Here is a 26,801-nt window from a genome sequence, read left to right as displayed (position 1 = left end):
AGTTGAACAAATCCTTCATTTCTGCTTATTCAATCGTTAGCTGAACTTTGATCAATATGTGATTTTGTTCATTAGTTAGCTTAGTTCATAAGGAATAAGATGAGCCACACTTATTAAAGCAAAGACTTTTAATTCTTCCTCCTATGGATTACAAAATCTATTCATAAATTACATTCTTATACAGCAACTCAATTTTTACTTGATTGGTGGAGTGAGACTGGAGGGCATTTTAAGTGTCTTTGAATCAATTGAGAGAGCTTCATTATAATGTACAGTAGAGTATGACTGAGCAAGAGGAGGGAGGTTCCGGAAAGATGCTTCACTCTTTTCTTCTAATAGATTATTAATGGGTGACAAGACAAACACTATCTTTCATTTTTTAAAGCAAGAAAAAAAATGGGCTTTTCAGACATAATGTTACATCTTAGGTAATATATGCTCGTTTAAACTACTGTCCTTCAAACAATAGCTGCATGTATTATTTTTAAAGTGTTAATATTCTTATTAAGATATAATCTGAAAAAAAAATGAATTCCAGCTATTAATGAAGTTCTCCCATGGACTCATATTTTACTATTATAGAAATACACATGTTGCAACTACTGAATACTAGACTTTCTGCTGATTTGATATAGTGATCTCCGTGGTTTTGAATGTGCAGTTTCATATTGGTTGACCATGATTTTATAAACCAGTTCATTTATCTTTCAAAGCAGGAATTTGCATAATACTAAACATGATATAAGAAAAGGATTCTTAATTCTGATCTTTATAGAAACCTGTTTGTTTCTGTTTCCTTTCTCCTTCATTTACTTCTTCTGTACCCTTTATCGATGTCCTTTAATGAATTCTAACATTTAAAGGTTTTAATCTCTTCCATTGCCTTTCTCCTTAATCAGTATTATACTTGCCAACTTTAAAATCAATCTTCTGCACCACAGAAAGATTTTCTGACAATTTATAAATTGTACTCACCTCATCTTTTTCTTTAAAATTCAATAATGCACCTGAGAACCTCCAGGAAATTCATCTGGCATTTAATCTTCATTTCATCAAGTCATACTGACTTTCTTTATCAAATTAATTATTTTAAATGATATATTGTTCAGTCAAACTTCCACAGAGAAAAGATTCCTGGCTTGTAATTTATGGATATACCCAGAAATATTTTTTGATTTACTCATTTGGTTCATTTGGCTCAGTGATTTGTTTGGTTTGGTTTAGGACCCCAAATGTCATTTGATTATTTCATTCATTCAGTCATTCATTAAAGTCATAGAGGATGCAATTTTGGTATATAAAATTGGAGTTTTCTATCCAGTTTTCATGAAACTTGCCGGCAGGCATCAGTGGCAGAGGAAAGAACAATCCAAGATGCCAAAAGTGAGGGCAAAGTGGTATCAAAAGTGGCATGATGGGGCAAAGCATCCCAATCAGAGGTATGAGCACTTCAGGGCATCATAAGAGTGACAAAGGGAACCAACAACAGTGAAGGAAACATCCAAAGCAATAAAAGAAAGGGAAAAAGGCAACATGAAGAACTGAAGGCACCCAAAGGAGCAAATGGCTCAAAGAAGAGTGGTAAAAGCACCCTAAAACCAGAAGATGGGCAGGGAGAAGCCAGAGGAAATCTCTGAAGAGGGTCTGAAATAGACCGGATATAATTTTTAGGGATGTGAATCGGGCTTCGGACGATTGAAAATATCGGATGATATTTTCAAAATTGTCAGAAATCGGGGGTTCCCCCAAAATGATAGGAAAACCCTACAATATTGATCATGGGGGTTCTCTTATTGTTTTGGGGGAGGGCAGGAAAAATGGCACACAAAAATAACCCCTAAACCCACCCCAACCCTTTAAAACTAATCCCTTAGCTTCCCCCACCCTCCCGACCCCCCCCCAAAAAAAAAACTTTTTACACGTACCTGGTGGTCCAGTGGGGGTCCCTGGAGCGATCTCCCACTCCCAGGCCGTCGGCTGCCACTAATCAAAATGGCACCGATGGCCCTTTACCCTTACCATGTGACAGAGTATCCGTGCCATTGGCTGGACCCTGTCACATGGTAGGAACACTGGATGGCCGGCGCCATCTTGTGCTCCTACCATGTGACAGGGGCTGACCAATGGCACCAGTAGCCCCTGTGACATAGTAAGGGCAAATGCTATCAGCACCATTTTGAATACTGGCAGCCGACGGTCCGAGTGCAGGAGGTCGCTCCCGGACCCCCGCTGGACTTTTGGCAAGTCTTGTAGGGGTCAGGAGGGTCCCCCAAGACTTGCCAAAAGCCCCTGGTGGTCCAGCGGGGGTCCGGGAGCGATCTCCTGCACTTGGGCCATTGGCTGCCAGTAATCAAAATGGTGCCGATAGCCTTTGCCCTTACTATGTCACAGGGGCTACCGGTGCAATTGGTCAGCCCCTGTCACATGGTAGGAGCACAAGATGGCACGGGCCATCCAGTGCTCCTACCATGTGACAGGGTCCGGCCAATGGCATGGATACCCTGTCACATGGTAAGGGTAAAGGGCCATCGGCGCCATTTTGATTAATGGCAGCCGACGGCCCGGGAACGGGAGATCACTCCAGAGATCCCCATTGGATCACCAGGTACCTGTAAAAAGTTTTTGGGGGGTCGGGAGGATGGGGGAAACTAAGGTATTAGTTTTATAGGGTCGGGGTTGGTTTTTTGTTTATCGGCTCGGGCGCAGCCGATAAACAAAACTGCGATCGGGCCCGATGACAAAAACCCCACATGTGAATCGGAACCGGATACCGAACCGATTCTGGTTCCGATTCACATCTCTAATAATTTTCCTATGACATAAATGAGGCAGGGATAATGGAGTTCAGGTTTGGAAATTGACTTCCCTTTTGCTGGCCAAATAAAAAGGAGCTATTACAAAAGCAACAAATCTATAAGTTAGGAAAGTAATCAAGAGTAAGAGAAAAAAGGTTTTCAAAGGAGTTGGCTGAAAAAATTAAGGTAAAAAGAACAGCATTCAAGAAGTATAAAGGATCCCAAAAAAAGGAAATTAAGGAAGAATATCTGTTAAAATTTAGGGAGACAAAGAGAGAAATTAGGAATGCAAAAGGTCAAGAGGAAGAAAGGATTGCCAAAGAGATAAAGTGAGTTGACAAAACATTTTTCAGATATATCAGGGAACGAAAGGAGGCCCAAAGTGGTATAGTAAAATTGAAAGTTGATGAGAGAGATGAAGAAATGGTAGAAATAATAAACAAATACTTCATTTCAGTGTTCACTAAAAAAAAACCCTGAAGAAGGACCATTGCTGGTTTGCAAGATTGTAAATTTGGGATGGGATAGACGAAACTGAATGTATGGAAAGATCTAGGAAAACTGAAAGTGGGCAAGGCCATGGGGACAGATGAGGATCATCCCAAGATAGTGAGGGACCTCAGAGAGGTGCTGGAGGATCCGGAAATGGGAGTGGTGCCTTGTGATTGGAGAAGAGTAATGGTAGTCCTGATTCAAAAGAGTAGGAGCAAAGAAGAGGCTGGAAACTACAGGCTGGTTAGCCTTACCTTGGGGTGGGAAAATTAATGGAGAATCTGCTGAAGGAAGGGATAGTGAACTATCTACAATCAGAAGGGTTGCTGGATCCAAAGCAGCATGGATTCACCAGGGAAAGTCCTGTCAGACAAATCTGATTTTTTTGTTGGGGTGACCAAAGAATTACTTAGAAACATAGAAACATAGAAACATAAAAATGACTGCAAAAAAAGACCAATCATCCAATCCATTCTGCCCAGCAAGCTCCCACACTTATTTTCCCATACTTATCTGTTTCACCGATACCAAGTTCAGGGCCCTTGTTGGTAACTGTTTGATTCAAATTTCCTGCCTCCCCCTGCCATTAATGCAGAGAGTAATGTTGGAGTTGCATCAAAGGTGAGGATAAGACTTAATGGTAATGAGTAGTAACCACAGTATCAAGCAAGTTACCCCGATGCTTGTTTACCCAGAATGCACAGATCAATGCCTTGTTGGATGTTGTCTGAATGTAAATCCTTTTTTCCACATTTCTCCCTGCCATTGAAACAGAGAGCAATACTGTATATGCATTCAAAGTGAAGTATCAGGCTTAATTGGTTCAGGTAGTAACCACTGCAATAAGCAAGCTACCCCATGCTTATTTGTTTACCCAGACTGTGTAGTTCAGTCCTCGTTGGTTGTTGTCTGAATGCAAATCCTCTTTTCCACATTTCCCCTTGCTGTTGAAACAGAGAGCAATGTTGGAGTTGCATTAACCATATGAAGGCTTATTGAGTAAGGGTAGTAATCAACAGGTAGTAGCCTCCATTCCAGCAAGCCACCCCCATGGCTCTTCTCTTCATTCCCATCCTCTAGCCTTTATTGGATCAAGGAAGAGCACTCAATGTGATCTACTTGAATTTCAGCAAAGCTTTTGCTCCTGTCCCACATAGAAGGCTTTTGCATAAAATGAGAAGCTTGGGATTGAATGCCAAGGTGGTGGCATGGATTACAAATTGGTTGATGGATAGAAGACAGAGTGTAATGGTAAATGAAACCTAATCTTAAGAGATAACAGTGTTAAGAAGAGTGCCACAAGGATCGGTTTTAGGACCAGATCTGTTCAATATCTTTGTGAGTGACATTGCAAAGGGATAGAAGGTAAAGTTTGTCTATTTGCAGATGATACTAAGATCTGTTACAGAGTGGACACACCCGAAAGAATAGAGAGAATGAAAAGTGATTTAAGAAAGCTTGAAGAGTGGTCAAATATTTCAATGCCTAGATTAATTCATCTGGGATGTGATAATCTAAAAGAGCTGTATGTGATGGGGGGTGAAAGACTGATGCATAAAGATCAAGAGAGGGATCTTGATGTAATAGTGTCTGGTGATCTGAAGATGGTGAAGCAATGTGACAAGATGATAGCTAAAGTCAGAAGAATACTGGGCTGCATAGATAGAGGAATAACTAGTAAGAAAAAGGTGATAATGCCCTTGTATAGGTACTTGGTAAGGCCTCACCTGGAGTACTGTGATTAGTTTTGGAGCCCTTATCTCAAAAAGGATAGAGGCTGTTGCGGTCTCTACCGCTTCCCTCCGCTTAGGGCTCAAACCCGCCTACCTCCACTTCAGGAACCACCGCATTCCTGAGAGAAGCTTCCTGAGAGAAGCCCCGCTCTGGACCCCGGGGGCTTCTCTCACTCCACGTGGCGGCCGCCATTACGTGCCTGCTTCTCGTCAGTCTCGCGCGCTCAACTCCCGGAAGCCTGGCCCCGCCCGTGCTGCTGAAGTCACTCCCAAGTCCCGATATAACCGGCGCTCAAACTTTCTCATCGCCTTGCAACAAGGTTCACAACTCCATAGTTGTTCTTAGTTGAGTTCCTGGTGATCTCCACGTTTCCTGCTTCTGACTCCAGTTTGCTTCCGACTCCGCTTCAGCCTGCTGCCTGCCTCCGACTCCGGTTTGCCTCTGACTCCGCTTCTGCCTGCTGCCAGCCTCCGACTCCGGTTTGCTTCTGACTCTGCTTCTGCCTGCTGCCTGCCTCCGACTCCGGTTTGCCTTTGACTCCGCTTCAGCCTGCAGCCAGCCTCTGACCCCAGCCTGCTTCCGCTTCAGCCTACAGCCTGCTTCAGCCTCCGGTTTGCTACCGACCCCGCTTCAGCCTACAGCCTGCTTCAGCCTCCGGTTTGCTACAGACTCCGCTGCCACCCGCTGCCCTGCCTTCAGCCGGCCCTCGGCCCTGTACAGCCGGTCCCCTGCTTCCCGGGTACCTTGGACTTCCTATCCTTCCTGTCTGCTCTGGTCCCGGTCTAAGCCTATCTCAGCCCCTGGACTTTCTGCCTCTATTCCAAGACCCGAGGACCCGGTGCCCTACGGGCTCCTCCCGGGGGGTCCCTGGTTCCCGTGTGAACACCTGTTGCTTGTGGCTCCACCCCCTTGCCTACCCTGTCACTCTAGGTAGGCCGGCCGAAGGGTCCACTTTCTCTCCAGCAGTGTCCAACTGCAACAGTGGCAGGATGGAGGCAGTGTAGAGAAGGGTGAGCAAAATGGTGTGGGGCCTTCATCCAATGACATATAAGGAGAGGCTAAAGGACTTCAATATGGAAGAGAAGAGGTGCAGGGGAGATATGATACAGACTTTCAGAAAGCTGAGAAGTTTTAATTATGCATGAATTTCAAACCTTTTCTATTGGAAAGGAAACAGTAAAACTAGGGGTCATGAAATGAAACTTCAGGATGGATGACTCAGAACTAACATCAGAAAATATTTCTTTACAGAGAGGGTGGTGGATGCCTGGAATGCCCTTCCAGAGGAAGTGGTAAAGACAGAATTAATCAAAGAATTCAAAAGAGCATTGGATAAACACTGTGGGTTCCTAAAGGCTAGAGGACAGAAGTGAAGAAAAGAGTGTAGGGGGGTAACCTGCTCGGTGTGATAGTGCTACCCTTAGCAGATGAATGGAGATTACTATTCTCAACTAATAAGCCTTTATAATTTTAATAAAACCACATCATCACTCTCCATTTTGACAGTGGTGGGGGGAAGGAAATTGGATTTAGACAGCAACCAATATGGGCCTTGATTATTAGGTCTGGGGTACTGATATGAAGACATAAAGGAAAAAGCCCAAGGCTGCTTCTAAGGCCAAATCCAAAAGCATAGCAAGTCAGCATTGCCTGAATTTTCAGGAAGACTCCTCGCCCTGTAAAAATGTTGCTAGTATTAATTTTTTATGGGTTTGACAGATTGCTTGTAAATATTAGTATCTTTATCATAAGGACCAGGGTAGCTGCATGGGCTAGGGATGTGCAGAGCAAAAGTTTAAGTTCATATGTCCATATGTCCAAAGGGGGTCCCATTTGCGGTCAATATGGACATAAACAGAATTCAATGAGTTGAGTATATGTCCATATGTGCAAATAAAAATTTAAACCCCTCACCCTCCTTAATCCCCCCCCCAAGACTTACCTCAACTCCCTGGTGGTCCAGCGGGGTCAGGACGTCATTTCTGACCAACTTTGCAAGGAGCATGTGATGTCGGCGTCATGTCGGAGTGACGCGGCGTCACGTGATTCCCCGCGGTTTCGCGCCGGAATGCTCGTTCGGCCCAAAAGGAACTTTTGGCCAGCTTGGGGGGGTCAGGAGGCCCCCCCAAGCTGGCCAAAAGTTCCTTTTGGGCCGAACGAAGGTGCCGGAGGGAACTCGCGGGGAATCACGTGACGTCGGCGTGACGCTGCGTCACTCGGACGTGGCGCCGACGTCACGTGATTCCCGCGGGGTCGCTTCCGGGATCCTCGTTCAGCCCAAAAGGAACTTTTGGCCAGCTTGGGGTATCAGGAGGCCCCCCCAAGCTGGCCAAAAGTTCCTTTTGGGCCGAACGAGGATCCCGGATGCGACCCCGCGGGGAATCACGTGACGTCGGCGTGACGCTGCGTCACTCGGACGTGGCGCCGACGTCACGTGCTCCTCGAAAAGGCTTTCAGAAATGGTGTCCTCACTCCTCGCTGGATCACCAGGGAGTTGTGGTAAGTCTTTGGGGGGGGATTAAGGAAGGTGAGGGGTTTAAATTTTTATTTTGGATCAACAATCGCGATTTCCAACTTATTCAACATAGCTATGTTGAATAAGTTGGAAATCCGATCGTTTATGTCTTATCACTTTTTTAAGTTAAAAAAAAAAATAAGTAGCGTTTTACATTTATGTTCAATACGAATGCACACCCCTAGCATGGGCTTATCCTTAGAGAAACATAGGGCTGATCTACATGGCACTGCAGATAGTACAAAAAAAAGCTTGCTGGGCAGATTGATTGGACCATTTGCTCCTTTGCTGCCATCATTACTATGTTACTATGTAATTGGAAAGAGGGAATGGAATATCTGTTCATAATGGTATAATAAACAGTCCTCCCTTGCGGGCCGAGTTAATGGATAGAAGTTTAGTGGAGGATATTCAAAAATTGCTATGAAAGGGGAGATGTTATTGCTATATGATTTCAATCTGCCAGATTATGATTAGAACATTCTGACTGTAGTGTCTACCTAGAATTCCTATAGCCAGTATAAATTCCCAGACTTGTCCTTATCTGGAGTTTGCTGTGGCTGTCTTGTCCCTGACGACAGATTCCAGGATCCAGTGGTGATTGTCCGCCTTGTTTTTTGTTGTGCTCCAGTATTGATTTGGCTTGATATAAGACACAGCAACTTCTAGGGATGCTTCGTGGTTAAGATTTGAATGGTACATACCCACTGCCAATGGCTTGCACCTTCTTAAAAATGTTCCAGGATAATTATGCTAGCTACCTCCATACTAATTTTCCCTTCAGGTTGTAGCCACTTCCATCCTATGTTATGCAGTTTGTAGAATAAATTCCATATACTTTCTCTTGGTTGGAGGGCTCCCTTCAAGAATCATTGTCAGTACATTTCTGGGTACATCTCAAATATGCAAGGATGATGGATTCATCCTCCACATAGTTGGCCCCTCCATCTGTATTTGTGGCCTGGAAGGCAGCTTTACTGCTGTCTGTCAGCAAATTGTCCAAGTAGTTGGTTCATATTGATTCTAGCTGTGAACCATCCATTACAATTAACAAGAAAACCATCTGGGTCTTTTTCTGGGATCAGCTTAAATATAATGGGATCCAGTTGGTTAGGCTGGGCTAGGTAGTTTGCACAACCTGCACTATCTGTGTTAAGGAAGTCTGTTGTTTACTCCTGGAATCACATGCTATCTTATAGCTGCAGCTGCCCTTCTTTGAGGGCCTAAAGTAAGTGTTCTATGCTAGCTTGACATTTTTAGGTCATAAACAGAATATCTCTATAGTTAGAGAAATGCAGATGCTTCAAAGAAGGCATGGGAATAATGTATTATTCTTTCTAAAAAAAAAAAAACAACAACCCAAGTTCCTAGCCTACCCTGACTAACATAACATTTCCATTCTAACTTGGCAGGGTGAGGCCCTTTAGCCCATAGGATCAACTATCAGTGATGTCTCTGCAGCCAGGCCCAGAAATCAAAACTTTTTGCATAGGCTCCTTTACCTTTGATGGACCCCACTATATGTGATAGCATGAAAAAGTCCTTGGCTTCAAGGAAATCTGCCAAAGGAAAGACAAAACAGATTGACTCTGGTTTGCACACAAAAGTCCTTTTATTCTTTATATTAACAGAACAACAGCAAAACACCTGCTTACCTCCCAGTGCTACATGAAAAATCAAGCATTCAAACAAATAGGGTTGTGACATAGTTTCTGGAGCTTTCTCGTACCCTTCTGGGACTGTTTGCTCCTTCCTGAGCCTGGTCTTTTATCCCTCTCCCCTGGAAAGTACCCTGTGGTTTGGATTCCTACTCTGAGTATTTAAAGTGGACTGGGCTAGATAGCTGGTCCTGGATCTTTAAGGTGTTCCAGGGTTCTCATCTATATACCCAATCACATAGGGATTGTAGAGAATGACAGAATAGATAGGCCATAAGCTGATTTTCTGCCCTCATGTTTCTATATTTCTGTTATTGCCCACCTCCTCAATGAACTCTTGCTCAACTCTGGTTAACAAAGCAGCAACCCTGGATGACAGTTCTAGAATTGCAGGATGCACTTTGTCAGGACCCTATTCTATAAGGTAAGGACTTTGATATGGACTTCATTCTACAGACAGACATGCATGGAGTGGGTTTGGGTGGAATCCTGTTGCAAATGCAGTGGGTGAAGAACCACCCATAAGGTACCTCAGCCAGAAACTCCTAAAGTATAAGTGACATTATGTGACCATAGAGGAGGAATGTTTGGCCATTAAATGGGCAGACATTTCTCTAATTAGCTGGGTGGAAAAATGTTCCTTTGGTCTCCAACAATGCCTTTTTTAAATGGCTTCATCAAATGAAGGACTCCAACGCAAGGTTAATTTGCTGGTACCTGGCCATGCAACCCAATAACTTTCAGATATTACACAGAGTGAGGAAGTATGAAGCAAATGGAGATGCATTCAAGCAGATGGGACCAGAAGTAAATAATCAGAGCCTTCTTGAAAGGAGGAGGATATATGTAACAGAACCACCCAGCCATAGGCTATGACTGCCCAAAGTTTGAGCACAGGGAATGCTATTGCAGAGTTTCAAAATAGCTATCTAAAATATTTGCTCCCATGACTTCTGTTGTTATCATCATTTGTCACCAGCTTATTGCTGTGCTATCTTATTTTCAAATATACCAACAGTTGTTGGAACTGTTGTGGAGTGAGGTGATGATGAAATCAGTTAAAACTGAGTTTGCATAGTTTCAGCACAGTGTGAAACAGGACCCATCCTCCCCCAAGAAAATGGCATCCAGCAAGGAAGGGGAAATTTAACTTCAGACCTTGATGGCTGAGCTCCTGCAAGTGAAAGAAATGAAAAAAGACAACCCTGTAACTATGGACAATACTGTAACAAGAACCCATGTAATCCACTGAATTTGAAGATTGCAGTAAACTCTGAGAATATTCAGGACCTTCAAAGATCAAAAAGATTGTGACGCTTGAAAAAAATTTAGAGGATATGAATAAATAATAGGTTGTGATGCAACAATATTCAGGTCCTTGTCATTCCCGAGCGAGCTGAAGCTCCTAATCCCATCGGCTTCATGCAATCATTCCTAAATGATTAGAGCTACAGTTTAGTCTTTCATTTGAGATAGAGTGAGCACACTGATCCCTGTTTCCACTGATTGTCCTGCGCATATTAAGATTTATCCCCAAATGCTGGAGATTCTCCAAAGTGCACAGTTGAAATCACCTTTGTAGTATGAAGAGAAACAGGTGCTTATCTTTCCTGACTTCAAGTCTTCAGTATTACACCGAAACAGTTTCCTGCTCTGTGGGGTCAGCTTCAAGATATGAATGCTCGATATGGTTTATTTTATCCAGCCTGTATGAAAATAACTTAACATAACGAAGAATTTTGATGATCCAGCTCTTTTGAAGGAATTTCTGGCTGATATGTTTTGGTGAACTATGGACTCCATTTGATTGCCTTCTATTTCTTTCTATATGTTAAAGTAGAATGGCTGTTGCTTTCCAATCTTCAAACTTCCTTCTGGAATATCTCATTGATTTGGTTCTATAATTTTGGAATCATCCGTGCTCAAGTTGCTGTGTTTTATTATTGACTTTGAACACACTATTCATTTTTGCAATGTTTTGTTTTTCACTCCCATTAGTGTTTGACTTCCTTGATATTTTGGGATTGTTCTGTATTGTAAATGCTTGTTGCATTAATGTTTGTTTTATTGACTTTGCATCGTGCAGGCAGGAACAGTATGATAAGGAGAGTGGGCATGTGCTGTAGCTGTCTGCTTGAAGCGATTTTCGATTTTTTTGAATGCATCAGTAATTTTGTCATTGTGATCGGGTGCTATGTGATGGTGTAGATATAGAGCAACCGCTGTATGGAAGACTTTAATGTGTTTTGCTGGCTGTTTGGGAAGGATGAAGGATGATTGAATGAGTGCATGGGAGGACTGTTTTTGGTATAAGGTATTTTAGAGTGGTGTCTGAGTGAGGGATATTTGGTAAGAAGGTAAGGGGTTTGGGGTTTGGGGGAGGTCATAGGATTTATTGTTTATGTTCTTCCAGTGAGATAATTAATATTCTTTAATATATATCCCAGGGAAGGGAGTCATCAGGTCACTAATCCTCAACAGATGGATAGGTTTGTTATGTGGATTGCAGACATTTCTTTTGTTTTGGTAAAGGCTATTAAACAGTTAGAGTTGCAACATATTGGATCTAAGGATAATATTTTATTGCTATCTCTCTAAAAGTTTTAATTCAAATATAACCCCCTATTGAGTCAACAAACTGGTATGCTGTTGTTCTCCTGGTCTGCCAGTTATTATGGTGGTAATAACAAGGCAGGCCACTTGTTGGCAAAATACTTAAAAAATCCTGGAAAAATAGGGAAAGGATTAAGATGGTACAAATGGATGATGAAATTAGAGTGAGAAAATGTCTAGATATAGTTATAGAGTTCCAGAATTATTATGCTAATTTATATTCTTTGGAGGTTGATTATTCTAAGGAGACTTTATCTCATTTTTTGTAGGACTTTTGTTATCCAAGGCCATTGAAAGAGCTTTAGATAGAAAGATTTTGGTGGGTTAGATTGAAGCTACCATTAGCATATTGCCTGTTAAAGAAGCTTGTGGTCCCAATGGATTTCCTTTTGAATTCTATCATATGTTTCAGATCATTCTGGCTCCTAAATTGCAACAGCTTTATCAAAATATCTGGATACAGGTCTGGTTGGAGAGTTCTTTTCTGAGACCAAAATTGTAGTGCCGGAAAAACCTGAGAAGGACCCATTATATATAGAGAATTACAAGCCTATGTCCCTTGTCAACTTAGATTGCCAAATCTATGCTAAGGTCATTGCTGATTGACTATCTAAAGTGATGGACTCTGTTATACACAAAGATCAAAATGTTTTTTGTTCTCATCTGTATAAATTCAAACAATTTGTGATTACTCTGCAATCTTTTATCTTTGGTTTCTGATTGCTCTCAACCCTTGGTAGTGCTTTCTCTGGATACTGAAAGTGTTCAACAGAGTAGAGTGGGAATATGTTTTTCATATCATGCAATGGTTTGCTATTGGTTGAATATTCATTCAAATGATTAGACTATTATACACAGTTCCTCAGGCTAGTGTTATGACCATCAGTTGCAGATGGCTTTGACCGCTCTTACTCACATCATGTGCTGCCGCCCTCTCTTCTTTGGGTGAACTCATGGCTATGGCTAGCTGCTCCCGATGCATGTCGCCCTGTCCTGGGACTCCTCATGGTGACAGGGACGCCGCCGACCTCCATGTCTCCTCAGGGCCTGCCTAGGCACATGTGCATGCTATTCGGCCCACAAGGACGCTAGGGCGGGAACCTCAGGGGCATCTCCTCCTGATGACATCACTAGCCCTGGACTCTTAAGCACCACTCAGGCCTGGCTCTAATCAACTTGGCAATGAGTTCTCTCATTCCTGATTCCTGCTGCTGTCTCCTCAGACCTGTGGTTCCTGTATGCTGCACTTCCTAGGGTGAGATACTCTCCGGGTACCCGCTCCTCAGGGGCTCGCTCCTGTCTCTGGCTTCCCATTCCTCGGGAAGGCCCTGCACCTCTGAAGCAATGCCTGCCAGCTTCCCCGCTCCTCGGGGTTGCTTCTGGAACTACATTGCTTCTTTGGAGCCTCAGTGTTGGTGTACCCCACTCTGTGGGCCATTGCCTTTCTACTTCAGTGACTGTGCCGCTCTCCCCCACTCCTCGGGGCAGCGCCTTGTGTCCTTCAGTGACTGTGCCATGCTCTCCCGCTCCTGATTCACTTCAGAGACTGTGCTCATACTTCCCTGCTCCTCGGGCTAGTGCTTACGTGCATTGCTAGAGACTCCATTGGGCTTCCCTTGCTCCTCGGGTAAGTCTACGTCATTTCTCCTATGCCGGCTCACCACATGGCTCCGCCCCTCGGAGTTGTCCCCTTGGCACTTCTCTATACTCTGCCTCGCATTCCCCGCTCCTCAATGCCTACCCTGCGCTCCACCACAGTAAGTTCCTACTCTGGCACTTGCACTCTCATCCCAGCCTCTCTCTCTCCATACTCTCTGGGCTGTGTCATCTGCTGCTACAGACCTTGCCTTCTGATGGTGAGGCCCAGTGGGGCTTCCCTCCCGTGGGTGATACCAACTCTCACCTCTGGCCAAGGGCCCACTAACCCATGGATCCTAACAGCTAGATTGCTTCTGAATGCCTACTCTCTGATCCTTTTCATTTGTTTAGGGAAACCTGTGAGGATTGTCCCCTGTCTCCACTTCTGCTTAACCTGGCACTAGAGTTCTTGCTAGTAAAGGGGACTCTACCTTAGAAGTTATTCAATATAATCAATTGGAATTTAAGTTTTCTATTTATGTCTTCGATATTTTAGCATATATGTTGTTGTGCTCCATCCCTAGATTCTTGCATATTATGTCTGCATACTCATCAGTATCTGGATATAAAGTGAACTGGTCCAAATCTGAGGTCCTACTGCTTTCTAAAGTTATTTACTCAGCAGAATTCTCTGAATTTCCATTCTGCTGGGTTAGGGGTGGGGGAAATCAAATATCTTGGGATTTGATTTTGTAGGGTTGATAAATCTGCTGCGTACTTGATTTCTACTGCTACCGAGCTCATGATGAAGTGGTCTCCCTTTATTTATCTTGGTGAGGATTGTTGGATGCTATTAAAATGGTTGTGACTCTTAAACTGAACTAAGTACTGGGCATGCTCCACTCCCTCTGTAGCATTGGATATATAAAAGGCTAGAGAACAGCCCATCTTCCTGGGTCTGACCTGGGGACTCCTTCCCCTGTAGCATCAGCTGGTCGATGTGTCAGGGTGAAATGCTTCTGGCTGCAACTGCAGCTCTGGAGGACTCAACGATACATCCCCTGGAGGAGTCAGGGCTCCCCCCCCCCCTTCCATGCCTCCAGTGCGGCTCGGCATCCTCATTTGTAATATGGGGGAAGCGAACTGCGGGATGGTTCTCTGTCCAGCAGGAACTTGAGATTCATATGGGTAAACTCTCAATTTTCCTTTCCTCTTGTGAGGCATCATGAGGGTAAACAATTACTGAAGAAAATCTTTGAGGATTGCCGGGCTGTTCGGCGAAGCTGGGGAATGGGACTTGTTTAATGGTGCCTCCGCCATGACAGAAGAGAGAGGAACAGTAGGAGGAATGGCGATAATATCAAGTTCTGAAGGAGTGGAGGTAAATAAAAACTTTTTGAAACCCCTAGAAAATAAAAAAACAGCTGTTATAATGCTGGAGTCCCTTTGGGACCTAATTGTGGGGCTTGCCGCTGGACACAATGAACAGGGTTGAAGATAACTCCCAGAAAGTTGCCTCTCTAGAAAAAGACTGCAAAATGAAATTAGAAGAACAAAACCAAGCCATATTAGAGTTAAAAAACAATTTGAAAGGAATAACTGACTCTAACATTAATATAATGCGGGAACAATCTATACTAAAACGCAGATTAGAGTCGGTGGAAAATTATCTACGTCAATTAAACATAAGATTATTGAATTTTCCCCGAGTAATGGGAGAAGTCCCTTTGATTACTTTTAAAAGGTATCTAAAAGAAATTCTTAAGATACCAGAAGAACAAATACTATCTGTAAAAAAGATAATATACCTCCAACAGAAACAATCACAGTTTCAGATTTCACCAACTGGAGATCTTGGGAACTTTGATAACCTTTTCAGATTATCTAGAGAGTTCTGAATCTGAAGTGGCAGAAAGAACTGTTTTGTTTGTTACTTTGTATTCCGAATATGATAGAGGGTTAATCATGAAGCATTATTTCAAAAGTATAAATATTATCTATTTTGGGGGTATGATTCATATTTTCCCCGACCTTTTCAGAGCTGCAAGGAATTTTTGCAATTGTGGCCTGAAGACTATTTAGCTATCCTGCTAAATGTGTCATTAAATCCTCTGGTAATACCATTGTGTTTTATAACCTTGAACAGCTTAGGCAGTTTTTGAGTTCCAGAGAGCAGGCCCCCAACAGCAATTAACCACGCATGAAGTAAAATATGGATTTGGGGAGTTTGGATGTGATTAATATTGTATTTCCTCCTTTCTCCCTTCCATTACCTAAGGATTTTCCCCCTGTATTACTGAATGTAGAAAGAGAGTATTTCTATATATGTATACTTCTTTACTGTGATAATTTTGGGAAAATATTTCTTGATATGCACTCTTTTGTTTCCAAGCAAAGTAATCTTTGTTGTAATTGTAAAAGTTGATAAATAATAAATTAAAAACAAAAAAAGGCTAGAGAACATTCTTACTGAAATATAAACCTCTTAAACTTGTATTGTCTAAATTAAAACTGCCCAAGGATCTGGGAAGTATAAACTTCCCTAATTTTGATTCCTATCACACTGCTTTTATTTTGCGACAGGGTAGTTTATGGATGTGGAAGACTCCAAGTGAATATTGTTCTAACTGGTTAAAATATGAAAGAACATCTGTGTTGCCCATACCCTTTTCTCTAATACCAGGAATGTTGTTGCCTCGTTCACTGGGTGTTTCTCCACTAGTATGTGCTACTATTGCAGCTTTCAGTAAATTGCAATGTTTATCTTATATATCTTGGTCTTTCTCTTTAAACCCACCAATTTGGTTCAATATGCTCTTTAAAATTGCAGACAAGGTCATAAACTGGGTCTAATGCAAAAATTGAGGATTTGGAGGATGATTAATTAAAGCCATTTCAGATGCTTCAACAGAAGTTTCACATCCCCTCATCTCAGTTATTTAATTGGTTATGACTTTGACATTGTGTTATGCTCGGCAGACCATGGGTCAGCCACGCAACCTTTCACCTCTACCTCCCAGTCGAGCCTGGCTGCATAGTCTCCTGACGCCACACTCACCCCGGTCCTGATGGGCCACATGTGTACTTTGACTTCTACATCTGATGTATGAGATGCTGTGTTTCTTTCTCTGTATCAATATGGTATTAGATATGGAATAATTTAATTATTAGGTGAAATTAAATTACTTGGGATAATGTTGATATCACGGCACTCAGTACTAACAATGCAGCGAGGAACATGATATTTATATGGAGGCATGAGTGATTAATGCCCCCTGAAGAAGCCCCTTGCCAGTAAAATGAGGGACCATTATTGGGGATCTCTTGATGGAATTTTCATATGGAATAACAATGAAGAGCAAATAATAAGTGATAATGAATAGGGATGTGAATCGTGTCCTCGATCGTCTTAACGATCGATTTCGGCTGGGAGGGGGAGGGAATCGTATTGTTGCCGTTTGGGGGGGTAAAATATCGTGAAAAATCGTTAAAAATCGTGAAAAATCGAAAAATCAAAAAATCGAAAAATCGAAAAACCGGCACATTAAAACCCCCTAAAACCCACCCCCGACCCTTTAAATTAAATCCCCCACCCTCCCGAACCCCCCCCCAAATAACTTAAATAACCTGCGGGTCCAGCGGCGGTCCGGAACGGCAGCGGTCCGGAACGGGCTCCTGCTCTGAATCTTGTCGTCTTCAGCCGGCGCCATTTTCCAAAATGGCGCCGAAAAATGGCGGCGGCCATAGACGAAAAAGATTGGACGGCAGGAGGTCCTTCCGGACCCCCGCTGGACTTTTGGCAAGTCTCGTGGGGGTCAGGAGGCCCCCCACAAGCTGGCCAAAAGTTCCTGGAGGTCCAGCGGGGGTCAGGGAGCGATTTCCCGCCGCGAATCGTTTTCGTATGGAAAATGGCGCCGGCAGGAGATCGACTGCAGGAGGTCGTTCAGCGAGGCGCCGGAACCCTCGCTGAACGACCTCCTGCAGTCGATCTCCTGCCGGCGCCATTTTCCGTACGAAAACGATTCGCGGCGGGAAATCGCTCCCTGACCCCCGCTGGACCTCCAGGAACTTTTGGCCAGCTTGTGGGGGGCCTCCTGACCCCCACGAGACTTGCCAAAAGTCCAGCGGGGGTCCGGAAGGACCTCCTGCCGTCCAATCTTTTTCGTCTATGGCCGCCGCCATTTTTCGGCGCCATTTTGGAAAATGGCGCCGGCTGAAGACGACAAGATTCAGAGCAGGAGCCCGTTCCGGACCGCTGCCGTTCCGGACCGCCGCTGGACCCGCAGGTTATTTAAGTTATTTGGGGGGGGTTCGGGAGGGTGGGGGATTTAATTTAAAGGGTCGGGGGTGGGTTTTAGGGGGTTTTAGTGTGCCGGCTCACGATTCTAACGATTTATAACGATAAATCGTTAGAATCTGTATTGTATTGTGTTCCATAACGGTTTAAGACGATATTAAAATTATCGGACGATAATTTTAATCGTCCTAAAACGATTCACATCCCTAATAATGAAGGTGGAAAGGCAGTGAAGAGATATTCACGTGCTCAGAGAAGAGATAAGAATAGATGATTGAATGAAGAGCATTGCACATTTATTATTTCTTTAATCATTGTGGAGTGATATATATTGTATGGATGTTAGGTATGGGTGGTGAAGGTGTGTGTGGGTCATATGACTATTCATGTATAGCGTGAATGAATGTGTAGTTTTAATATATGAGGTATAGATGTGAATAGAGGTATCTTGCTGCTATATCATAAATTATGTATTGCAAATGAAGTATTGTGTTTATGTTATAGAAAAATTTGAGAGTTGTAGTCAGTTATGTATTGTCATAATTCTTTATGTTACATTTTTGCATATTTTTCAAATGTATTGAAATATTTTTAATATTTAATAGAATAGTTTGCTGTTGATATATCATTTTTTTCTTTAATTTGATGTATCATTGAATGCTTTTGGTACCTATTTGTATTCATTTACTAATAGGACGATTCCATAATACATTATTGAATAATATATTATTTTAACTAAAACCTATGGGGTGAATTTTGAAAGCATATATGTGCACAAGTATCTTATACATGCATAGACATAAAAAGTATTTTTGGTCTCGCATGCATATTTTCTCACCAAAAAAAGTACATTCCAGGGCGGGACCAAGAGGTACGAATGCAAGTTATTTTATAAGAGACTTATACAGATACCTTTTGCTACTTGTTTGTGTCATTTTAAACCTGCTAATTATCTTGCACAACTGATATCAGACTTGCCTATTGTTTATTATTTGTTGTATAAGGGGTCTGAGTGAAGTAATGGGAGCTCAGAATGAAAAACTAGGGCAGTCTTAAAGACCTGAAGAAGAACTGGGTGAACCGATAGAGGGTTCATCAAACTGCTGATTTCAGTTACACATGTATGTTTTAAAATATATCAATTAGCATGCATAAACAGGTTTATGCAAGCAAGTCACAATTATTTTCATATACTGTATGAAATTTTCAGGCGTGTGTTTTTAAAATAGATTGAAAAAATATGCACTTTCAATGCACTGCAAATATTTGCACAGAAGGAAACATATGTGCATTTTATAATCTGCACACTGTCTCCATTTGGCTATGTATACTTGCATATACGGAGCTGCACAGAATTGTTTGAAAGTTATCCTCCTTGTCATTTGATAAAGGAAAGAAAGACTAAGAGCCTCATTTTCTAAAGTATCGCAGGCCTGCTATACTTTAGAAGATGAGGGGCGGGGGGCCGAAACGGGGGGCGGGCCTGTGCTTGCCGGCAGCGATCGCACCGTTGCGGTGCGATCGCTGTCGATTTCGCACTCAATAGCGCCACCATAGGAGGTGTAGCTATTTGGAGTGAAATAGGCAGCGAAAAGGCACTTACCTTTTCGCTGTGCGCGCTGTCGTCACGGAGTCTGCCCCGGTGATGCCCCGATTCCTCCTCTTCCGGGGCCGACTCCGCCCCCATTTTGGTATCGCACGCGAAAAGGGACATTTCGCGTGCGAAACATCCCTTACCGCGTGCGATATGTTTGGAAAATAAGGCCCTAAGAGAACAGGTCAGAAAAAAACAATCCTGATAATGTAAATAGAAGGTGAGGATAATCTATCCTTCTCTCTCTAAATCCATTTAAATGTTGTTCCATAATTCTATCTGCAGTAAAAATCTATACTGATTGGTGAACAAAATGATCAATATTTCTAGCTGCTTCAAATTTGAACGTTTAATAGTCATCACAGTCTTTGGAAGTACTCAGAAAATATTTAAAAGTGAACATATAAAATAAACAGGTTTTTTTCTTTACAGTTAAGTATATCTTTTTTTAACAATGTCAGATGTTTTGCAGCTCCTCAGACTTTTGTTTCTGACATGCTACTTCAAAGCTGTTGTTTTCTTTGTTCCTATGAACCATTTTAATGACTTGTCTCTTTCCAGGAATTAGTTAATCATACAAAAAAAAAAGACTATTTGATTAACTAACTCCTGGAAAATAATAAGGTAGATATTGAAAGCTGGCTGTGTAAGTAACTTGGCCGATTAGAACTTATCCAGCTAAGTTATGATGTATATTCAGCAGCACACCTAGAGGTGAACTATAAAAGTCCAACACATGCATTAATTAGTGGATGCACGAAGAAGTTGGGCTTATGCACACCAGGTGAATTTTAAAAGCTGATGAGATACGTGCACATTTTCTCCACCACGCACATCTCCAAAATTTTCAAAAAGGAGTGGAGCATGGGTACAGTCTGGGCATGCCATGAGCATTTTGGGGCTTGAACCAGAGATGTGCATATAAATATTAAGGTGACATGGCAATTGCCAAGGTCCTCTGCTGCCTAACATTACTTCTGCAATGGATGACGTGTAAGTTAAAAATGAAAGAAAACTTGGCCTATCTATGGGGTTTTAAGGGTTAGAGCTAACTGGGGAGAGTGAAGGATTTAAACTATGGATGTTTGGAGAACCTTTCTCTTAACTGGGTAAACTGGGGATAGACTGGTTAAACTGGGAGTGGCGTCGGCATATACCCCTTTTAAAATCCCCTGATTTACATGGTAGAAGTGAAATATGCATGCACATGCATATGCCTACTTAAAATTTGGCATGCATATGCATGCAGCCAGGGTATTTTATAACATGAGCATGTATGTTACAACATGGCTGCATATTTAGGCGTGGGCTGACATCTGTGCGCAAATGTATGCATGCGCACCGGTTTGAAAGTGATAAGTTTACCAGCCAAGTTTAGACCTTCTCTTTGGGGCATCTAAACTTAACATATACTACTTATATGGTTATCTCTCTGTATCGGTAGTTAGCCATATACATTACACAGCTAATTCACTCCTCTCCTGATCTGCCCAATACATGTCTACTTTTTGTGTGTGAAACTTTTAGTCATATATGGGACTCATATGGCTAAGCAGTGGCTGCTGAACGTAGGTGCTTATTCAGCAGCCACTAGGGGTGTGCATTCGGATTGACCGCATTAGTAAAACGCAACTCATATTTTTTTTTTACTTAAAAAATTGATTCGACATAAACGATCGGATTTCCCACATATCGAACATAGATATGTTCGATATGTGGGAAATCGCGATTGTTGAGCCAAAATAAAAATATAACACCCCCTCACCCTCCTTAATCCCCCCCCCCGACTTACCACAACTCCCTGGTGATGGAGCGAGGAGTGAGGACGCCATTTCTGCAATCCTTGGCGAGAAGCATGTGACGTCGGCGGCACGTCGAGTGACGCTGGCGTCACGTGATTCCCGGCTCGTTTGCGCCGGACGGCTCGTTCGGCCCAAAAAGAACTTTTGGCCAGCTTGGGGGGGCCTCCTGACCCCCCCAAGCTGGCCAAAAGTTCTTTTTGGGCCGAACGAGCCGTCCGGCGCGAACGAGCCGGGAATCACGTGGCGCCGCGTCACTCAGACGCGGCGTCACGTGATTCCCGGGTCAGGAGGCCCCCCCAAGCTGGCCAAAAGTTCTTTTTGGGCCGAACGAGCCGTCCGGCGCGAACGAGCCGGGAATCACGTGACGCCGCGTCACTCGACGTGCCACCGACGTCACATGCTTCTCGCCAAGGATTGCAGAAATGACGTCCTCACTCCTCGCTCGATCACCAGGGAGTTGTGGTAAGTCTGGGGGGGGGATTAAGGAGGGTGAGGGGGTTTAAATTTTTTTTTTGCACATATGTACATATACCCAACTCATTGGATTTTTTTTATGTCCATATTGGCCGCAAGTGGGACCCCCTTTCGGACATAAAAAATATGAACATAAAATTTTGCTCTGCACATCCCTAGCAGCCACTGCTTAGCCACAGAAATCCCACTTACCCGGCTAAATAATGCTCATTGCACTTTAAATTTCAAGACCAATATATTTAGCTCACTGATATATTTCTTGATGTTAAGAGTTTATAGTTCTTCTTTAAAATTTGAAGGCTTGACAGCTAAATGATGATGTTTTTCTAAACTATGCTTTTTGCTAGCAAAACCCTTGATTGTGTTGGCTGTTTTCACTGTATTTCTCTAAAGGTTAAACATTCACTTTTTATCCTTTACTCATCATCCCTTTCAATCTCACTCAACTGTAGATTACCAAATCTCAAAGTTCTAAACATCAGTAATTAGTATACAGCAAAATTATCTGACTGCCTTTTTTGATTCAACTTCAATGGCTTCCCATATCATGCAGTGTTAAGATTATAGTTTTGATTACTGTTTTTAGGTGTTTGCCTAGGGATAGTCCCAGTATCTGTCAGATGTTTGTCTTCTTTATATATCTCTGCCTCTCCAAGCACTGTGATTCTCTTCCGTTGAATCTACTTACCATTCTTTCACCTTTTGCAGTTAACTAGAGATTTCTTGTCCTTCTGCTTTTAATATCAGGTGCTCTTCCTTTAGAGCTTAGACAGGAGAACTACTACGTCAGCTTAGGAGAGGACTTTACTCTTTAGAAGGGCTTTTGACTTTTCAAAATTTCATAAATTATATTTTCTTGCATTTTAACCCTTTTTTTCTTCTATTTGTATACTTTTCTGCTTGAGGGCTGCACTAGCACATTCCTGATTTTATCTCTTTTACTTCTTTATTTGTATTCTTTATTATTATTATTCTTTTTACCATGAAACTATTATTTCAATAATGTTCATTTGTTTCTATTACTAATTCCAAATAATTTGAAAATCATTGTTGTAATTACTTGTTAGTTAATTTGCTGTATTGTTTTTTTTTTTTATTATTATTTTATTTTATAACTACTTTGAGTTTAGTTTGGGAAAGTGGTCAATCAAATAATAAATTTAAACTAATTGACATTCCATTCTGATTTATTTACCTGATGATCTTATTTTTTCTTATAACTTTCTATGGAAAATACTGCAATATTTTCTATATTCAATACAGGCAAAAATGTTTAAATCTATCAAAGAAGGAAGGTTGTGGGCTTTTTTTTTCCACTTGGGTACTTTGTCTCATACCTAATGATTTTGAAGAAATAGAAACATAATGACTTTTTTGTGTGCTCATTTGGACCATTGACCTTGACTTAAATGTTTATTTAATGGGCTCTGAATGGACTTCACATGAGCTAATGTGTCTAGTAACCTAGTGGTTAGAGTAGCAGGCTGAGAACCTAGGAAGCCAAGGTTCACATCTAGTTTTTCCCACTGATGTTGTTTGTGGGAAAGTTGGCTTCACCCTCCATTCTTCAGGTACAAGCAATGAACAATATATGCCTTCTGAGGCAGAGAAATACCGTATTTTTCGCTCCATAAGACGCACCTGACCATAAGACGCACCTAGGATTCAGAGGGGGAAAATTAAAAAAAAAAAAAATTGTGCTAAACCGGCTCTGCGTCTGGGCGTCTTATGGAGCAAATTAGGGGAGTGCATAGTTTTTTTTTTTCTCCCCATTTTGTTTTCGGGTCTGGGGAGGGCCATTTCGGTCCACTCCCCAGATCAGAAAATTTTTCTTTCTGTGGGAACCCCCAAAACCCCCCCCCCATCCCAACCCTTTAAATTAACAACCTCCCCCCCCCCTGACCCCCCCAAGACCTGCCGAATTAATTTCCTGCAACCCCCCACCCTCCTGACCCCCCCAAGACCTGCCGAATTAATTTCCTGCAACCCCCCACCCTCCTGACCCCCCCAAGACCTGCCAAACGTCCCTGGTGGTCCAGCGGGGGTCCAGGAGCGGTCCGGGAACGATCTCCTGGGCGTGAGCCGTCGGCTGCCAGTAAACAAAATGGCGCCGACGGCCCTATGCCCTCACTATGTCACTGAGACCGACTGCTGCTATTGGTCGGTCTCAGTGACATAGTGAGGGCATAGGGCCGTCGGCGCCATTTTGTTTACTGGCAGCCGACGGCCCTATGCCCTCACTATGTCACTGAGACCGACCAATAGCAGCGGTCGGTCTCAGTGACATAGTGAGGGCATAGGGCCGTCGGCGCCATTTTGTTTACTGGCAGCCGACGGCCCACGCCCAGGAGATCATTCCCGGACCCCCGCTGGACCACCAGGGACGTTTGGCAGGTCTTGGGGGGGTCAGGAGGGTGGGGGGTTGCAGGAAATTAATTTGTCAGGTCTTGGGGGGGAGGTTGTAGGAAATTAAGTCGGCGGGGACTTGGGGGAGTCGGGGGGGGGGGTGTTTGTTAGATTTTTGTTTGGTTTTTTTTTTATATTCGCTCCATAAGACGCACATACATTTTCCCCCCACCTTTGGGGGAAAAAAAGTGCGTCTTATGGAGCGAAAAATACGGTATCTATGATACCTGAAATGTTACCTGCCTTGAGCTCAAATTTGGAAAAGTGAGTAAACTCATCTAAAATCCAAACCCATATGGGGCCTTATTTTCCAGTCGGATCGCACGCGATAAGGGACATTTCGCACGTGAAAAGTCCCTTATCGCGTGTGATACCAAGATGGGGCGGAGTCGGCCCCGGAAGAGGAGGAGTCGGGACGGCAACGGGGCCAAATCTGCGAAGACGCCACGGACGACGAAAAGGTAAGGCCCTTTTCGCGTCCTAGTTCACACCCAATAGCTACACCTTCTATGGTGGCGCTATCGGGTGCGAAACCGGCAGCGATCGCACCATAGCGGTGCGATCGCTGCCAGCTAGCCCAGGACCGCCCCCCCATTTTGGCCCCCCACCCCTCATTACCTAAAGTATTGCAGGCCTGCGATACTTTAGAAAATGAGGCCTATGGGGAGGTAAACAATATAGGATTGATTCTTCTATTCTGAGGCCAGAAAGGAGGCCAAGATGAATAGCTATTCAAACATGCCAGCAAATAAAAGGATTTGCTATTAGATGTTTGCAGCACTATACAACTAGAACTTACAGTCTAACCAGGACAACCACATCAGCAAATAAGTTACTAGCTGATCACTTCTCTCACCTCTTAGTTCCTTCTGCTCACTCTCTTATCCACCCGCCTTTCAATTTAAACCTCTTTTTCAGACAATCACCTCTCTGAAAGTATTCCCCCCAGCTGATACCCTCTGCAGTCAATTCCCCTTCTAAATTATTCCCAGCCAACTGCCCCTTAAAAACCTTTTCCCCAGCCAGTTTTCACAGTCTCATCTGCCTTCAGCTGCCCTCCACCTTTCTCAAGCTGCACCCAGCCTTTCTCCCCACACTTCAAACCCTACTCAGTCAATCCCTCATACTCATCCAATCCACAGTTGTTCACAGTGGCTGTATAAGCCAAGTCTTATATTGTGCTTGCTGCAACAGTAAGTACAGATGTAAGCCAGGAGTTGGATCAACTGGGGCTGAAGAGAAAGTGGCACCATGTGATTTAGAGTCATAGAACATTTTAAGTACAGTTTCTTTTCTTCCTGTGCAGTACTGGCGATGGTATTCTTTCTTCTACCTTTTGATAATAGGCTTCCAATATTATTTACTGTGAGGGCAACAGATCACCTCCTCTCCTCTCCATGCTATTGGGCTTTGGATATTGCTTTCTTTTTGGGTGGGTCAGCTGATCACCCCCCTCCCCTCCCCCTCATGCTGCTAGGCTTATAAAATGTGAGAGAGCAAGCAGCGGCTGTGTGCAGTGGGAATGCAAGCTGTGCTCGGCCATGTGTGCACATATCTTACAGGGGACACTGTTTAGGGCATATGACTCATTTGTTGAAAACGAGTTGTAAACTAATTTTGGTAAAGACTCATTTTGTTAAAGAAACTTTAATGAGCAAGGTACTTCAGGTTATTCATTTACTCTGCAACACTACAGGTCCTGAACAGCAGTGCCTGGGAGTAAGGAAAAGAGCACATTATCACAGCGGTAACTCCAATTACTTCTCTGCATAGCTTTAGTTTATATTCTGACTGCTATGCCAATGTGTATCACTGTTATTTTAGCTCCGATCACAAATGATGTTTTTTCTTTGACCTCCTTTTGCAGTGGGACTAATAGGAAAATCAGCTTAGAGAACCTGGAATATAACAGGGGTAAACTGAATCCATTCTCATTATAGCCTGTAAACAAGTAAGGATTCATCAGATTTTGTAAAGAAGAAGCATGCATTTCAGTTGGTTAATTAATTTCCACATTTGAAATGAGAAGTAAAATGAAGTGCACTAATATAATAAGAAATTTGCAAATAATTTACAGTCACACTCAAACCAAGTGGAATTTAGCCTGGTTAATGACTGAAGGCAATTTCAAATTTCACTTCCCTCAATGAGGAGAGTATTTTCAAAGCTCTTTACCCCGGGAAATAGGTAAGATGGCTTGATTGAAACCTGCCCTCCTTAAATGTATCTATAAGTACATGTGGGATTCTTGTCGGGAATACTTTTATCCATGGGAAAAAGAGGTAGTCCCAAAGTCATGTTTAGATTACAAGAGGGAAACAGGCACACAAATGACTATTTTTTAAATGTATTCACAATATTTTGCTCCCCCTCCCATCACCTGCAGGTACGTACGTGATGTTTTTAAGGCATGTATATTACACTTGCTAATTTTCAGAAAGAAAAATATAGTTTCTCTTTGAAAAATTGAATGAATTACACGCATTAAAAATACCGGTGTAATCTGCAACTACATGGGTTGTTGGATAATTGCCCCCATTGTAATTAGGGGGTCGATTTTCAAACCTGTGCGCTTGCATCCAAGTATGCACAGTTCCTGGCACACACACACATGGACGCAGTTCTTTTATAACAGAAGTGAGGAAGTGTATTTTGATGCTATTGGGGATGGGTTGGAGGACTGAAGGGGGGAATGAGGCCTTAAAGCACAATGCTGTTTGATTGTGATTAATAAATGTTGTATTCCACATGGGCTGGGAGCAGTATGCCAGCCCATGGGGTTTGTTATGTTGCCTTGCAATGTGTTTAATAAAAAAACAGATTTCCACTGGTTCCTGAAAAAG

General features: G+C 42.9%; 1 protein-coding gene across 1 annotated transcript in view; it reads left to right on the top strand.

Moving 5' to 3' along the window:
- Positions 1 to 26,801, top strand: part of CSMD3 (CUB and Sushi multiple domains 3) — a 3,551,396-nt gene that overhangs the window by 98,575 nt on the left and 3,426,020 nt on the right.

This window comes from Rhinatrema bivittatum, chromosome 2 (assembly GCF_901001135.1).
Source record: "Rhinatrema bivittatum chromosome 2, aRhiBiv1.1, whole genome shotgun sequence".
In the NCBI taxonomy this organism is placed as follows: domain Eukaryota; kingdom Metazoa; phylum Chordata; class Amphibia; order Gymnophiona; family Rhinatrematidae; genus Rhinatrema; species Rhinatrema bivittatum.
Note: the sequence above shows the minus strand (reverse complement) of the source record. Positions and strands in the feature narration are given on the sequence as shown.